We start from the raw sequence: 17,470 nt of genomic DNA, 5'->3' as shown, positions 1-17,470 counted from the left end.
TGCCGGCTACGGCCTTTTTCACATCCTCATTATTCCAGGTCCTATAGACCAAAATAGTTTCTTTTTGGATTTGCCACTTCAATCATCAGATATAAATCCATGTCTCCCTCGTCTGAGGTTATATTTGTTATTTTGGGAGTGGGAGAAAATGTTTCTCCCATAGTTTTAGACCAATTCATTTGTACCCCTCCCAATCGTAAAATTCGTTGTGTTTGTGCCTCTTGAGTTGGAGAATTTTCATGAGGTGGCAAAACCAGGTACAAGGGTGCTGATGCTTTTGTTTCCTTATTTTTTTACAACTTTCTTCAATTATCTTTTTCTCGCTAATTCTTATTATTAGTCCTGTCTCGTCATCTTCCTGTCTTTGAAACAACATATTTTTATGTCTGCCTTCCTGCTCTTTTTGTTCATTTGTTAAGTGTTTCTTATTCTCCCTTCCTTTTTCTCTTTTTGACGCCATGTTTAACCAGAAGAGTAAGTCGTCAAATCCATCTTTTTGTATTTGTGATATATCATTTTTGTGTCGACACTTTATTTCATTTTGAAGTTGAATTATTTTTTGCGAATTTAGCTGGCCAGCGAAACCGTATTTGGTTATCCACGTGTTTAAATGTTCTACTTTGGAAGGGTTTTGGAGTTGAACATATTTCCAATCTTTACACGTTAGGCCTATTTTTGGATCCGGTTTACTGTTATTATTTCCCATTTTTGTGAATTTGGAAGTCAGTTCATTTGCACCTAGAGTGACCTAAATACTGACTTTATTAAAAAATGACAGGGTGACAATTAATGTCTGAGTTTTGGTAATTCTCAAGCTTCTACCCTAATTGGGGCGGAGAATTCTTGCCTTTGCTTCCAAACTCAGTTGTCACTTACAATCCCGTCTTATACATTCATACTTTTACACATACACACGATGTTAATAACGTTTTTATAAACACACGAAAACACGGAAACACAGAAACACAGAAATACGGAATTTAAGTACGTACAGGACCCCGCCGTCCCCACGGATTTTATCGGATTCCGTCGTCCATCTGACCACTTGCCAGTGACTAGTATTACACAAGGTTTGTTCTGCCGCAGACTTCTTCGTCGCGCAATTCACTCACTCTTTAATCCTTTTTTCCTAAATTTTTTTTTTAAATTTAACTCACCACTCGTCTTCAATCCTGTGGATTGTCGTCAACCTTCAGATCCCAGCTGAGGAGAACGAAGACCAGTCCCGTAAAGGGTCTTACTTGCCGTGGCCACGGTCTCTTAACTGGAAGTCGGCTCCACAACTGGAATCCTCGGGTGTGTTGACATCCGGCTCGAAGGACCAATTTAATGTTGGAATTATCTTACCCAACATTATAATAGACACAAAAGGAATGAAGACGCTGGTTTCTTTTTCTCATGAGGAGGGCGTATGGGAGATTGTTCAGATCACAGTCTCTCAACACGCTCTAAACAATCCCCCCCCCCCTCGCTCCTGTATTTATTTGAAATAGGAGGGATTTACAAATCATAATGTTCTAGGCAATAAGACACAACACAAAATATTTGATAATAAGAGGGTTTTTCCCAGACATAGTATTCGAAGTAATAAGACTGTTGGATTTATCTTACCCAACATTATAAAAAATAGACACAAAAGGAATGAAGACGCTGGTTTCTTTTTCTCATGAGGAGGGCGTATGGGAGATTGTTCAGATCACAGCCTCTCAACACGCTCTAACCAATCTCTCCCGTCGCTCCTGCATTTATTTGAAAATAGGAGGGTTTTTCCCAGACATAATGTTCTAAACAATAAGACACAACACAAAACATTGGACCAACACCTGTCACGTCCCCGACCACATCCGATCACGTCCTTGGTCCAGGCGCCCTTCCATCGGATGATGCTGAGTCATCTTTTCGAAGGCGAGACATCTAAAATCGTCCATAATACTAATGCAAGCTAAGCAAATAAATGATAACTTCTAGAATATATTTAACATTTCCCTCCTGTTTATCATGTATTTGCACAAATTCTCATATCATCTTACAGTCACTTCATTTCGATTTTTAATTGTAGAATCATTTTTATGAAACAAATACATTTACACTCAGAGTAAACTTGTCATACATGAATGTTGTAGTTTAAACATCGTAATCACCTGGATCAGGAAACAAATCAGGTAAAACAACATCATCATCATCATCGTCATTATTATCAACCTCCAATAAAGGATAAATCTGCTCCATACGGTTCCATGTGGGTTATGGCTGTGGTGATTAATTTACTGATTAATGCCCGAATGCATGGGATACAACAACATCCACACAATGTCAGAATGGCTGCAAAAACAGCAATTGATATCAATATTGGTGAAATTAGGGTTTTATATTTACCAAAAACGTCCATTGAGCTGTTTCACAAGGAGTGTTGATTGAGGGTCCGTAGACCATCGATGGCTCTGGTCAAGCTGCCATCTGAAGCAGTATTGTTTGTTCTCCAAACATACCGCAAACACTTCCCTCTCTTGCGAGGAGCATGTCGACAGCTATGCGGTCTTTGGAACGTCCTTGAGCTGCTCGTGCACAGCTTCCAACCCACTCTGAGTCCAATTTCCTAATCTCTGTACATTGAAGTGGATATAGTTTATCCCATCAACATTTTTATTAATCGTACACCAACAGCATATGAAGTATTCAAATCCTCCTGCAACTTGGTCAGCTAATTTGTATTGATTAGGAACCCCACGAGGAACACCATGTATGTTTTATGTTGGATAATTTTGCCTCTGCCAGGATAAATCTCTTTTTTGTCAAGTATGTCCAAAACACACAAGGAATTTGTCTCCGGTAGATGGAGCCGCTCTAGTACAACAGACAGTCAATTTACAGAACACTTTGGAGACATAAAGACATTGACAAAAAATAATTGTGCAAAAAGATGCAGTCCTCTAGCAGCAGTTTGAATGACTAATATCGCAATAGTCCGGTGCAAAGATCATTGTGCAAAGGGCGCTGAGACTTCAAGGAGTGTATGCGGTTTAAAGTGACGAGTAGTGCGATAATCTGGGACAATGGTTGTGCAAATGTTGCAGATGCTCCTCAATCAGTGTGCAAATGGAACAATACAATCTTGTGATAATTATGCCGGAACTATGCGCAACAAAGGCCTGGGACCCATGCAAACAACACAATCTTTTCTCGCTACATTTGCTGCTTGTTCCATCAATAGTAACCAATTGTTATTTTGTCCTGAAACTCCTGTGACAACAAGGAACCAATCATCAGTAGTTATGTTGTTAACCATTAAAATTTGTCTACCTTTCTCTGAAGTTTTCAATGGCATTTTTGGTTTAACACGGTTCCTATAACACAATACTACTTGGAAGTGGGGATCTTTTCCACCAGAATAGGCCCACAAGCTCACTATCAAACACATTGGGTGACTTGTATTTCAATATTAAACTATGGGCCGGTTTGCTTATGTTAAACTTCTTTCTTTGTTCTTTTGCTGTTCTTTTTGACCAACTGGACCAATCATAACCTGTTTCACCAATAAGGTGTTTCCATTCAAAACCTATAGTTGCATACCAGTCATATCTAAATCCCCAATTCTGCCCATTCTCTTGAGCATCATTAGTGAGAGCCGCATATGGAATTATGATTAAAGCAGCTTGATTTTGGGGGCACAAAATATTAAACCGTTTTGCCGCATTTGGAGGCCATGCCCACAATTTTGATCATCAGCTGTACTCCTTTTGATACGAGTTAATGATTCAAAAAAAATTGTTTATTATTATTATTATTGGGTTCGTCATATTGGTCCAGTTGGTAGGTGATTTTCTATCTAAAAAATGGGTTTTATCATTGAGGGTGGGACGTCCCATGTACCACAAAAACAAAACCAACATCATAGTAGCCAAAGTTGCTACGTAACAACTTATCGAATCTCATAACCAACGTGGTTGTGCCTTTCTGCTGAGTTCTCACTAAAAGGGTTGGTGTCTTTTTTCTTCACTGACCAGCAAGCGTTTTCAGAATCTACACATCTCCTCCCGCTCCGTTATCAGACTTTTGCTCACCTTCCCTATTTGAGTACTCAGCTGAAATGACTCTTACAGTGTGTTAAATGAACCCACGTGTTTCTTTCTGCTATTTTTTAGGTCTGTAAGGTGTCAATCTATCTGTGCCACCATCCCTCCGGTTGAGACGTGACACAGCATGTCTCAATATAGCAGCCCATTTGAATAGGTTTTTTTTTTTTTTTTTTTTTTTTTTTTCCTGTGCTAATGTAAATTTCATTTGGTAGTTTTGCACTTTGTTTTTCCCAATAATTGCGTTCTTGTTGTGGAATACTCATATTGGCTATCAGTATAGATTGTACCATCTTTATTTATCATTAGTTTGCATGCCTCGATTAATGCTACTAATTCAGCAGCTTGTTCAGCCAATTCCTGTCAATCATGCTGCGTGCCTTCATCATTAAGGGTGTTAGTGTGGCTGGATTTAAGGTTGTGCATCGCTCAACAGTCAAATGTGGTTCTGATAGCAAGATGGCAATGCAAGATAAATGTCTTGCAGGTGATTTGCAATAGGAGAGCAGACACTGTATGTGGGACCTTTAGGGTGAACTGCTCTCTAGTTGAAAAATAAGCTATTGGTCTTAGCTTATCACCGTATTGTTGTGTAAGTATGGAGGTCATGCAATAGCTTTTACAATCTACCATTTGAATGAATGTTTTATCATTAAATTTGGAAGGCCTAGCGCAGCACTGGAGACCAAATGTTGTTTAATGTCACAGAAGGCCTTTTCTGCCTCTGTACTCCATTAAACAGGTGATGTAATTTTAAGGTTGTTTTCATATATTAATTTTGACAATGGTGCAACAATTTCTGCATAGTTTGGAATCCATGCTGTACAATAATTTGTCAGACCTAAAAATGATTATTATGTTTCTTCGTCTGTGGTTTAGGATTTTTTAAGACTATAGCTCTCCTGTCTTCTAATATAGTCTTTCCTCCTATACTTAAATTATGGCCTAGATATTTAACTTGTCTTTTACATCATTGCAATTTATTTTTGTTAACTTTATGTCCCTCTTCTGTTAGATGATGCAGTAAGGTCAATGAATCTTTGCATGTGTCTTCATCTGTAGATGCCAGAAGACATGCGTGTTGTCATAACTTGTGAATAATTAGTTAGACTTTCACAGTAACCTTGCGGTAATCTAGTAAATGTATATATATATATTTTTTTTTTCTCAAATGTGAATGCAAACCAAAATTGACTGTTATTTTCTATTGGTACTGAAAAGAATGCATTAATGCATTAATGCATTAATGTCCACTACTGTAAACACAGTAGCGTCTGGTCTTAATGAATTTAACAATGTGCGTGGGTTTGGTACGCATGCTCTGTATTACTGCAGCTCATCACATTCTTTTTTATCTTCTATTTTTGTGATGAGCTCCAAGGCTGCAGACAACAGCCTTTCCCACGTTTAACGGTGGCTTGTCTTTTATTTTTTATATAATTTGATTCCTGCAACGCGGCTATTTTTTGTGTATTTAACCAACCATTAAAGCCGTGTTCGGTTATCCCTGTCTCTAAATATAAAATTTTATCAGGATCCTGTTTCTTTTTTTCTTTTAAATTTAATTTAATGAACCTCCAACCTTTACACTGCAGTGTATTCCTGTTCTTTATTTTACTACTTCCTTTCCCCATTTGAAAGAATTTGGTTCAGTGTAATACTACCTAGGGTAGTCTAGAACACTGTTTCTTTTCAGTAGGACGGTGATTCAAATTTACTTTCTGTGGTAATTCTCACTTCAACTCTTTCGAGTGGAGAATTCTTGCCTTTGCATCCACAAAAGTCCACCGTTTACTTTCCCACTGTTTTGGTATGGAATGAAAAACCTAGTGGTTTCCCATTTCCCATTTACACTCTCATTCAAACTGTTTTCATTCACACTGGCTCGTCAGAGGACTCCGCCGTCCCATACGGAATTTAACTACGTCTGTCAACAGCTCATTAGAGGACTCCGCCATCCTATACGGAATTTAACTACGACGCCACGAAACTTTCCTAGTTTCTTTATTCTACCCGCCATTGACTAGTATCCACAGGGTTTATTAAACACGGAATTTAAGTACGTACAGGACTCCGCCGTCCTCGCGGAATTTCTGGACTCCGGCGTCCTTTTTCCTAAAAAAATTTTTTTAAATTTAACTCACCAGTCGTCTTCAATCCTGTGGATTGTCGTCAACCTTCAGATCCCAGTTGAGGAGAACGAAGACCAGTCCCGTAAAGGGTCTTACTTGCCGTGGCCACGGTCTCTTAACTGGAAGTCGGCTTCCACAACTGGAATCCTCGGGTGTGTTGACATCCGGCTCGAAGGACCAATTTAATGTTGGATTTATCTTACCCAACATTATAAAAAATAGACACAAAAGGAATGAAGACGCTGGTTTCTTTTTCTCATGAGGAGGGCGTATGGGAGATTGTTCAGATCACAGCCTCTCAACACGCTCTAAACAATCCCCCCCCTCGCTCCTGCATTTATTTGAAATAGGAGGGATTTACAAATCATAATGTTCTAAGCAATAAGACACAACACAAAATATTTGATAATAAGAGGGTTTTTCCCAGACATAGTATTCTAAACAATAAGACACGACACATAATATTTGATAATAAGTGGGTTTTTCCCAGACATAGTATTCTAAGCAATAAGACACAACACAAAATATTGGACCAACACTTGTCCCGACCCGACCACATCCGATCACGTCCTTGGTCCAGGCACCCTTCCATCGGATGATGCTGAGTCATCTTTTCGAAGGCGAGACATCTAAAATCGTCCATAATACTAATGCAAGCTAAGCAAATAAATGATAACTTCTAGAATATATTTAACAGAAACATAATTATGGGCTTTTTTGTTTTTGCGCAAAGAAGAGCCCCACCAAAAGCTAAAGAGCACATGAACTCAACTCCCCATCAGGGAAACGAACCCAGGACTGCTATGTGACTGGCGGAGATACTGTCCACTATACTAACGAGGAGTCTTTTCACCTACCTTAACCTTGTGTCAAGGACACGTCAATGCACTGAACGCAGCAATAGCTAACGAGGCGGTTGGCTTGTCCTGCTCACTGATTGCACGAGAGCAACAGTTTCAGTCGTGGAGTGGTTGTTATGTTCGCCAAACACGCGCAAGCTCCCACTTTGGAAACGAGGGTGATGGGCTGTTTTGTTTTCCCACAAAGAAGAGCCCCACGAAAAGCACAGGAGGTCAACTCCCCGTCGGGGAATAGAACGCCGGTGTTCCGCGTGACAGGTAGAGATACTGTCCACTCTACTAACGAGGAGTCTTTTGCCCTATCTTCACCTAGTGTTAAGCACACGTCAATGAACCTGAATGCATCGACAATGCCAGCAAGCGAGGAGGTTGGCTGGTCCTTCTCACACATGGCACGATAGCAACCGTTTCAGTCGTGTAGTGGTTGTTACTGCTTTTTTGTTTTCCCACAAAGAAGAGCCACACGAAAAGCTGAAAAGCACAGAAGGTGAACTCCCCGTCAGGGAATCGAACCCCAGTTTTCCGCGTGACAGGTAGAGATATTGTCCACTAAACTAACAAGGAGTCTTTCGCCCTACTTTCACATAGTGTCAAGCACACGTCAATGCACTGAACGCATCGGCAATGCCAGTTAGCGAGGCGCTTTGCTCGTCCTGTTAACGGATAGCATGAGAGCACCAGTTTCAGTTATGTAGTGGTTGTTATGTTCGCCAAATACGCGTAAGGTCCCTGTTTGGGAACATAATGTTCCGCTTTTAATTGTTTTCCCGCAAAGAATAGCCCCACGAAAAGCTAAAGAGCACATGAACTCAACTCCCTGTCCGGTCCACTTTACTAAAAAGGAGTCTATTACCTTATATTCACTGATTGTCGAGCACGTCACTGCACCTGAACGCATCGGCAATGCCAGCGAGGCGGTTTGCTGGTCCTGCTAACATATAGCATGAGAGCAATTCAGGGATACATATTATTTGATGTGAACAAATGAGCGGGATTACTTTGATAAAAGAAAGCGTAAACCCTCCAAGTCTGTCTGTGTGTAATTTATGGCATTTTCTTACATGGATTGCTGTTGGATTTATTTTACCCAACATTATAAAAAATAGACACAAAAGGAATGAAGACACTGGTTTCTTTTTCTCATGAGGAGGGCGTATGGGAGATTGTTCAGATCACAGCCTCTCAACACGCTCTAAACAATCCCCCCCCTCGCTCCTGCATTTATTTGAAATAGGAGGGATTTACAAATCATGTTCTAAGCAATAAGACACAACACAAAATATTTGATAATAAGAGGGTTTTTCCCAGACATAGTATTCTAAGTAATAAGACACAACACATAATATTGGACCAACACCTGTCACGACCCGACCACATCCGATCACGTCCTTGGTCCAGGCGTCCTTCCATCGGATGATGCTGAGTCTTCTTTTTGAAGGCGAGACATCTAAAATTGTCCATTATACTAATGCAAGCTAAGCAAATAAATGATAACTTCTATAATATATTTAACACTGTTGTTGACCAATACTGGCCACTCATGTGGTTGAGAAGTATCTGCACCATTTGCACAATGGACACTGTTCCAGATTATTTCACTACGATTCGCTTTATACTGCTTAAATTTCTCGAAGTCTCTTCACATTTTACACAATTGTCACTGTACCAGATTATTGCTCGATCAGTCATTTCAAATTGCTCTAAATTGCTAGAGGACTCTGCATCATTTGCACAATTGTCAAAAAATAAAAAATAACACAAAATTTGCATTGACATGACCACATTACCGCTAACCTTTCATTGCTCAGTGATTCTCTGTACTTTGGTCTCATGTGATTATGTCTCCAAAGTATTTTCTGTCAAATGGCTATCCGTTGTCGCACGAGAGGGGCTCCAAGTACCGGAGACAAATTCCTTGTATGTTTCTGACATACTCGGCAAATATAGATTCTGATTTTTATTCTGCTGATTCTGATTGAATTTTCTCTATCTAATCTACTCCTTCTAATACTGCCATTAACTCGACTGTAATGTATTCCTCGGAAGTGGTTTTGGTTCATAAACCGTGGCTTTGAGGTCCACACAATAATGTGCAATAATTACGTATCATTTAAAGATCCATACCTTCGTATCCTTAGCTTCGAGCTAATTAAAAGCACTGATGTGATAAAATCGTGACGTATCACGTGATCCTAATATATATATATATCTATATAGATATATATATGTAGATATATGTGTGTATAGATTTTTATTTTTTTTTTACTGTCGGAAAAGGAGATACGGGATGTTTAAAAAAGGTACGTGAAGATTCTGTCTCCTAATAAAGAGATGGTAAGTCATAAGAGAGAGAATTACTGCATTATGATTTAGGTCAACCACCGATAAGAAAACGATTCCACGAGAATCTAAAGTGAAAAAGCTTACAGCACCTGGTATTCCCAGGCGGTCTCCCATCCAAGTACTAACCAGGCCCGCGCCTGCTTAGCTTCTGAGATCAGACGAGATTGGGCATTTTTTTAAATTTATTTATTTATTTATTTTTAATCAAAAATTTCCTTATTTACAATATGTACATGTAATCAAAAAAAAAAAAAAAAAAGTAAGGTGACCAGTCTGTGAAACTCTCACAAGGCCATTGTTTTTTGCGATACAGTCCACAAAACGGCTGGCAAAGCAGGCATGTAGGAGAGTAAAGTGCGATTCAACTTGAGCCTTGAAGATCGCCCAATGATCGCCGGTGCCCTTGTCATGCAAGTAGATATTCCTCGTGACGATGACCGTGTGACGAGCAATGGCCAGAAGTAACCGGAAGGCTGGTCTATTGATGGCCTGCAATGATACTGATGACGAGAAAGATGATGAGACGAAACCAAAAAGGAAAAACCCGACATTATGATCACCAGCCTCACGTGCCACCGGGGGGGGGAAGCGTCAGGCCCAGCCTCCTTGCGAGGAGATCCTCCAACCTAGAACGGAACTCACGGACGGCTCTGCACCCGAGGACAAGATGTTCGTAGTCCTCTTTACACACCATACAGTCTCTGCCATAAACGCTAGGAGAAATTGCATTGAGTGTTGTGCAAGGGAATATGATTCTGTGTCGTAATTTGAAGTCAGTATTATTGACCTTTGGTGCGGTATACCAATTGAACATGTTGGCCCAGATGGATGTAATGGTCAGTGCAGGGAATGTCCGTGTCCATGTGCGTTCCGCTGCAGGTCTCCGGAACACTCCGGCTATCAAAACCCTGTAAAGTCGTTTTGTGCTACACTCCGACAAACCAAAAAACCTTGTCCCGTCAACCATCACAAAACCTACATCCCGATCCGCCCCCGGGTCCCCTCCAGAGGATGAACCCTCCAGAAAAGACACCCAATTCCGGAGTATGGATTCCCTGATTCTTCCAGCCAAGCGCAAAACACCCGCTCTGCGGAAGAGGACTCCCCGCGACCGGAACATAGTCAGAACCCCGACAATGTCATAGTTCCCGCTCCCATCTAATAAATCCCCAATAGTACTTATTCATGCCCTCTCAAAGGTATCACTGAACATTCTCTCCCCACTCCCTGGCCCTACGCCCATGAGATCGGGGTTTAACCTCAGCGGAATTTTCAGCAATTGTTGCAGCGACTTTGGCTCTGCTCTCACCCATGGCCTGAGCGACCACCACGCCTCCAGAACCTCCCTCTCAAAAGGATCTTGGGCGGAGAACAATGACCTCGGCAACATTTGACATAGGTTAAAGTCACCATAATTCCCCAACCCTCGCAGGGTGGGTATAACAAAGTCCTTCCACGGGGCTGTGAAGGACAAGTCCAAACATTTCTTGATGATTTTGAGCCTTAAAGATTTCTTCTTCGTGTCTATGTCAATCAACCCCAAACCACCCGCTCCATGATCCCCTATCAGCGTAGCATGACTCACCAGACCCTTTTCTCTCTTCCACATGAAACGACTGAAAATTGCCTTTAGCTTACTCAAAATGTCACCAGGCAAATCAGTAACAGTCAGGGCATGTACCAACTTTGAAATACACAAAGCGTATATTACTAGGACTTTACCTTTCAGGGTTAGATTTCTCAACCTCCATACGTTAAGTTGACTTTCTATTTTATTCAAAATGTTCTCCCATGTTTTCCTATTACATACCTCCGCAAGCTTACCTAACAAGACTCCCAGAACTTTGTAGCTGTTCCCGGCCTCACGAAAACCCCAGGTGCTAGGAGTAGCCTGCAACGCACCAAACACAGCCATAGTCGTCTTATTTGTATTTATCTTTGCGCCAGAGGCCTGGCAGTAAACATTCAGTTCATGGAGAGCCATTTTAAGAGTCTCTACATCCCTGACTAACACATTTGTGTCATCTGCATATTGAATAATTCTAACTTCATTGTTTGCTGGTGTCAGAATACCCCTAATTCCATTATTCTGCTTGAGCAGGGCAGCCAGCGGTTCCGCCACAAGGCTATAAAGCAGTGAGGACAAAGGGCATCCCTGTCTCACCGACCTCCCCAGCCTCACAGGGCCCGTCAGCAACCCATTAACTTTGATTCTACCGAAAGCACTCAAATATAACCTCTGAATCCATTCTATGAAGATTTGACCAAAACCAAACTTCTTTAAAACCAACCATAAGAAATCGTGCTCAACTCTGTCAAATGCTTTCTCAAAATCAATGCATACATGGATCCCACGCGTGTCATTCATCTGTTTAATCAAATATTTTAGAGTCAAAATTGTGTCAGCAATTTCCCTGCGTGGTATACCATATGTTTGTGTTTCTGAAATAATATTGCCTATCACCACTTTAAGCCTATTCGCTAAAACCTTCGCGAGGACCTTGTAGTCACTGTTCAACAAACTGATGGGCCTGTAATTCCCAAGATTTGTACGGTCCCCCTGTTTAAAAATCAGTGAGACAATCCCTTCGCTGAAAGTCGGGGCAACCCGATCGAATGTCTGCATACTTGTAAAAACCCTATGCAATATGGGCGTGAGTTGGCTTACAAACGCTTTGTAAAATTCAGCAGTTATTCCATCCCTCCCCGGGCTTTTGTTTTTATTTAAAGACAATATAGCGCTAAAAACTTCTGCCTCAGAGATGGGAGCATCACACAATTTCATATCCTCTTGGGTCAAAGCCTTATTTAAAGCACCCACTGCCTCCAGAGCATTATTACGTGAGGTGCGTTGTGATGCAAATAAATCTCCGTAAAAACGCTCCACTTCCTCCAAAATGTCCCCTACATCCGTTAGCACCTTATTTGAACTTTCCGACACTAAAGAATTAAAATAGGCTTTACTCTGCTTTGCTTTCTCGAGTCCAAAGAAAAAAGCAGTGGAGCGTTCCCCTTCCACTGCGTATTGTGCCCTCGCCCTAAGGACCGCACCTCTACATTTTTTAATTTCCATTGACTCCAATTTATTCCTCAGCAAGAACAGCTCAGGGTTTACTGGTCCTTGCCGGTGCGCGGCAGCTGTCGTAATTTCCAGTAACCGATTTCTTACAGCCCTCTCCTCCAATTTCTCTAACCAGTTTTTCTTTTTACAGTAGCTTATAGTTATCTTTTTAACCCTCGTTTTAAAACTCTCCCACCAGTCTATAACGTTGTCAACACATTCAAGCTCCATCTTAGCCAAGCCAAGGAGCCCGCTCACCCTGTAAACGTAGCAATCATCCTTCAGAAGGGAGTTGTTTAGCACCCAAAGCCCGCCGGTCCTCCGACTTCCCCCAAGTACCAGTTCAACGGAGAGCAAAGCGTGGTCACTCTGACTCGACCATGTGTACAGTGGCCTGTCCAGATTCTGCACAAGAGAGGCTGATGTTAAACAGAGATCGATGCGTGATTGCTTCAGTTCATTTTGGACAACCTGCGCCCTGGAGAAAACTGGCCGACTTAGATTTAAAGTCCTCCAGATTTCTACCATATTATTACCGGTCGTCAGATCTAAAAGACAATTCCTGCTAACATCAGTCCTAAAAACATTATTTACACTGACATCCAGTTTGCTGAGATATGTATTGAAATCACCAATCAACAAGGTTCTATCAGTCACAAAGGAGAATACATGCAGGAAAAAGTCCCTCCTATCTAACTCCACATTGGGAGCGTAAATGTTAATCAATCGGAACTTCAACGGTCCATCATATTCGACCACAATGAATCTCCCCTGATTGTCAGCATGCACTAGGGTGGGATAACCCAAGGGGCCGCATTTCGTCAAAATGGCAACCCCACAAGATCTTGATGTGCCTAATGGCACGTGAAGCGAACCAAGCTTCATATTTTCTATTTTCTTAATGTGCTCGCCCTCCCACCAAGTTTCTTGCAAGCACAAAATATCCCACTTGGTGTGGCACATAATATTGTGAATTTTATGGTCACTACGAAGACCACAGGCATTTGCTGACACCAGGAGAAAATTCATCATAAGCAAAAAACGAAAAGATGGACGCGTCGAGTCTACTTACTTTTTTTAAGCCCGCCCTTCCCAGTGCCTTCAGATTGCCGTTTCTTCCGCTCCATCACATCAATCTCCATGCCTTCATCTGAGTCCAGGACTGGTTCTAGGGTGGCAGACGAACGGGTGATACGCGGGGGGAATAGCTGTGACACGGGAAAACGCGCCAGCCGCTCAATCGAAACATCCCCTCCTGAGAGCCCAGTCTGATTCCTCCCCTCACTGTTCTGTGAGGTGCCTCCCTCCTGAATAGAAGACACAGACTGTATTTGGTCTTTCCTCCGCTTAGGACTTTTAATCGTCGGCCGAGGAGTACGCCTAAATTCAACAGTCCCCTCCTCCTGTTCAGGGGCAGAGAGTGGAGACGGCCCAGCACTCACCCCCATCTCAGGTTCAGCCTCTGCCACCCAGGCATCAGGGATAGGGATTTCCTCCCCTCCCCCCCGTTCAAGAGTAGGGCGAGGAACAATACCTCCACCCCCCACCGTCACAGGCGCCTCCACCAGCAAACGTGTCAAAGTTGATTCCCCCAGACCAGCAGCCACCGATCCAGACGAAACAGGGAGGATGGAAGACTTGGCATCAGCATCCCGGGTACAAGGCATCCCCCCATCTAATTTCCCCTTTTCACAAACACAAAGGGGAAAATATTGCCTGCATGTAGCACACCTTTGCGAATTGGGCACCTGACACTCGCAGGCATAATGCCCCTGGACTCCACACTTCCTACACAGAAACTCGGGACAGTCCCTGTACACATGGCTGGGAGAGAGACACCCTCGACAAACTTCAACCTGTCGATCGTGAATAACACGAAAGTACTCCGGACCTGCCGCTGTGACAAACCTAGCCGAGTAAGGCAGAGACTGTACAGTGGTGGTGAATTTTACCTTTACAAACCTTGTGCCGTCCGCGATGTCCGTTCCCGGCCACATTCTCCTCCTCACCTCAGAGACCGCTGAAACTCCCCAAGCCTGTAGTTTCTCCAGGATATCATTATCCTCTATATAAGCTGGCAGCCCCATAAAAGAAACAACCAGCTCATCAGAGGTAACTTCCCTACCATGAATTCTGGCACTCCCAATACAAAATCCATCAAGCAGTTTCTCCTTTGCATTGACAGAATTAACAGTCACTTCATATTTATCCTTTGCAATAACCCTGCATGCTGTAATGCTCCCACATACTTCAGCCGTTCCCCTAATTAATATTAATGGCGTAATGGCATCACCATTGTCAATTTCAAGAATTAAAGTTAACTCTTTCTCATACCTTCTTGTCACGACATTTTTGTTCACCACACCACTGCAACCCGTCAAACCTTCTCCTCGCCCCGAATCCATCTTGTTCACCTGCTTCGTGTCCTTAAGCCTGTCCTGACCAACAACCAATCCGTCCATTTGACCTGAAAGGGTGAAAAACAATTAAGACAAAACACTCCTCCACAGCGGGAAGCTGGGAGGAGGAAAAAGGTCACAAACAAAAAACAAAACCCAAAACAAAAAGCAAAAACCAAAAACCAAAAAAAACAATCAAAAAACACAAGTAACAGGTAGCCAGAGGAGCACAGAGCTCCTGCTGCCTGTACTGCTCATGCTCCACTAACGAGTGCAGCTGTGCCAAAATTCCACGCCTGCAGCCACTCTACCACACAGCGAGCCTTCTCAGGGTAGTATGGCCGTAAGCCACATGGTTACCTGAAAAGCAACATTTTATATTTAAAAAATATCCAATTTCGCTTAACAATATCGAGCGGATCGCGTCATCTTTTATTCTCCAATTGTTGGCTGGTCTATTTTGGAGTTTTTTGTGTGGATGATGCAAATTCATTCTCAACACTACAAATATGTGATCAGATCATAGATTTTGTAAAGTTAACACACGAGAGAATTTGAGAACTTGCACGCTGCCAAAACTCAGACAAGAGCATGCAAAATCCTCTTGGACCCTCCACATCCTGGTCACCAACTCTTCAGAAACAGAGTCATCTTTATTTGCCATGTATGTCCAAAAAACACAAGGAATTTGGTAGTTGGAGCCACTCTCGTACGACAACAGACAGTCAATTGACAGAGAACACTTTTGAGACATAAAGACGTTGACAAAAAACAGTCACTGAGCAATTTAGGGTTGCTAGCTATCGTAATGCCGGTTCATTTTTTTTTGACAATTGTGCAAAAAGATTCAGAGTCCTCTAGCATTTAGAGCAGTTCGAAAGACTAATATTGCAATAGTCCGGTGCAATGACCATTGTGCAAAGGGCGCCGAGACTTCAAGCGAGTAGTGCGATAATCTGGGACAACGTTTATTGTGCAAATGTAGATTATCTTCAGTGTGCAATTGGATCAGATGCTACTGGCATGAGTGGCCAGTATTGATCAACAACAGATATGCAAATAGTGCAGCGTTGCGAGACGACTACAGTGAGTGCACGAGTCATATATAATTGTCTTCTTCCAGCTCCTTCCCCCAGGCAAGTGCTATCGAACAATGCAAACAAAAACTAGCAGACATTCCAACACTTTCGTCCCGCTTACCGTTAACTTCTTAAACAGTTCACTTACAATTGCATTGTAACATGCTGCCAATTTGTCTTGAGATTGTTGTCCCATCTCTGTCGGGCCAATTATACATTATTCGTGCATTCACTGTAGTAGTCTCGCCACTCTGCACAATTTGCATATCTGTTGTTGACCAATACTGGCCACTCATGTGGTTGAGAAGTATCTGCACCATTTGCACAATGGACACTGTTCCAGATTATCGCACTACGATTCGCTTTATACTGCTTAAATTTCTCGAAGTCTCTTCACGTTTTGCAAAATTGTCACTGTACCAGATTATTGCTCGATCAGTCATTTCAAATTGCTCTAAATTGCTAGAGGACTCTGCATCATTTGCACAATTGTCAAAAAATAAAAAATAACACAAAATTTGCATTGACATGACCACATTACCGCTAACCTTTCATTGCTCAGTGATTCTCTGTACTTTGGTCTCATGTGATTATGTCTCCAAAGTATTTTCTGTCAAATGGCTATCCGTTATCGCACGAGAGGGGCTCCAAGTACCGGAGACAAATTCCTTGTATGTTTCTGACATACTCGCCAAATATAGATTCTGATTTTTATTATGCTGATTCTGATTGAATTTATCTAATCTACTCCTTCTAATACTGCCATTCACTCGACTGTAATGTATTCCTCGGAAGTGGTTCGGGTTCATAAACCGTGGCTTTGAGGTCCACACAATAATGTGCAATAATTACGTATCATTTAAAGATCCATACCTTCGTATCCTTAGCCTCGAGCGAATTAAAAGCACTGATGTGATAAAATCGTGACGTATCACGTGATACTAATATATATATATATATATATATATATATATATATATATAGATATATATATGTAGATATATGTGTGTATAGATTTTTATTTTTTTTTACTGTCGGAAAAGGAGATACGGGATGTTTAAAAAAGGTACGTGAAGATTCTGTCTCCTAATAAAGAGATGGTAAGTCATAAGAGAGAGAATGACTGCATTATAATTTAGGTCAACCACCGATAAGAAAACGATTCCACGAGAATCTAAAGTGAAAAAGCTTACAGCACCTGGTATTCCCAGGCCGTCTCCCATCCAAGTACTAACCAGGCCTGCCCCTGCTTAGCTTCCAAGATCGGGCGTTCTCAGGGTACTATGGCCGTAAGCCACATGGTTACCTGAAAAGCAACATTTTATATTTAAAAAATATCAAATTTCGCTTAAAAATATCGAGCGGATCGTGTCATTTTTTATTCTCCAATTGTTGGCTGGTCTATTTTGGAGTTTTTTGTGTGGATGATGCAAACTCATTCTCAACACTACAAATATGTGATCAGATCATAGATTTTGAAAAGTTAACACACGAGAGAATTTGAGAACTTGCACGCTGCCAAA

The 17,470-nt window shown here is 41.7% G+C and overlaps 1 pseudogene; it reads right to left on the bottom strand.

Moving 5' to 3' along the window:
• Positions 1–17,133: 17,133 nt before the first annotated feature.
• Positions 17,134–17,242, bottom strand: LOC133473597 (5S ribosomal RNA; annotated as a pseudogene).
• Between the last annotated feature and the right edge of the window lie 228 nt (positions 17,243–17,470).

The sequence above is a fragment of the Phyllopteryx taeniolatus genome, unplaced genomic scaffold (genome assembly GCF_024500385.1).
Source record: "Phyllopteryx taeniolatus isolate TA_2022b unplaced genomic scaffold, UOR_Ptae_1.2 contig_29, whole genome shotgun sequence".
Taxonomy (NCBI): domain Eukaryota; kingdom Metazoa; phylum Chordata; class Actinopteri; order Syngnathiformes; family Syngnathidae; genus Phyllopteryx; species Phyllopteryx taeniolatus.
This window is presented reverse-complemented; position numbering and strand designations above follow the sequence as displayed.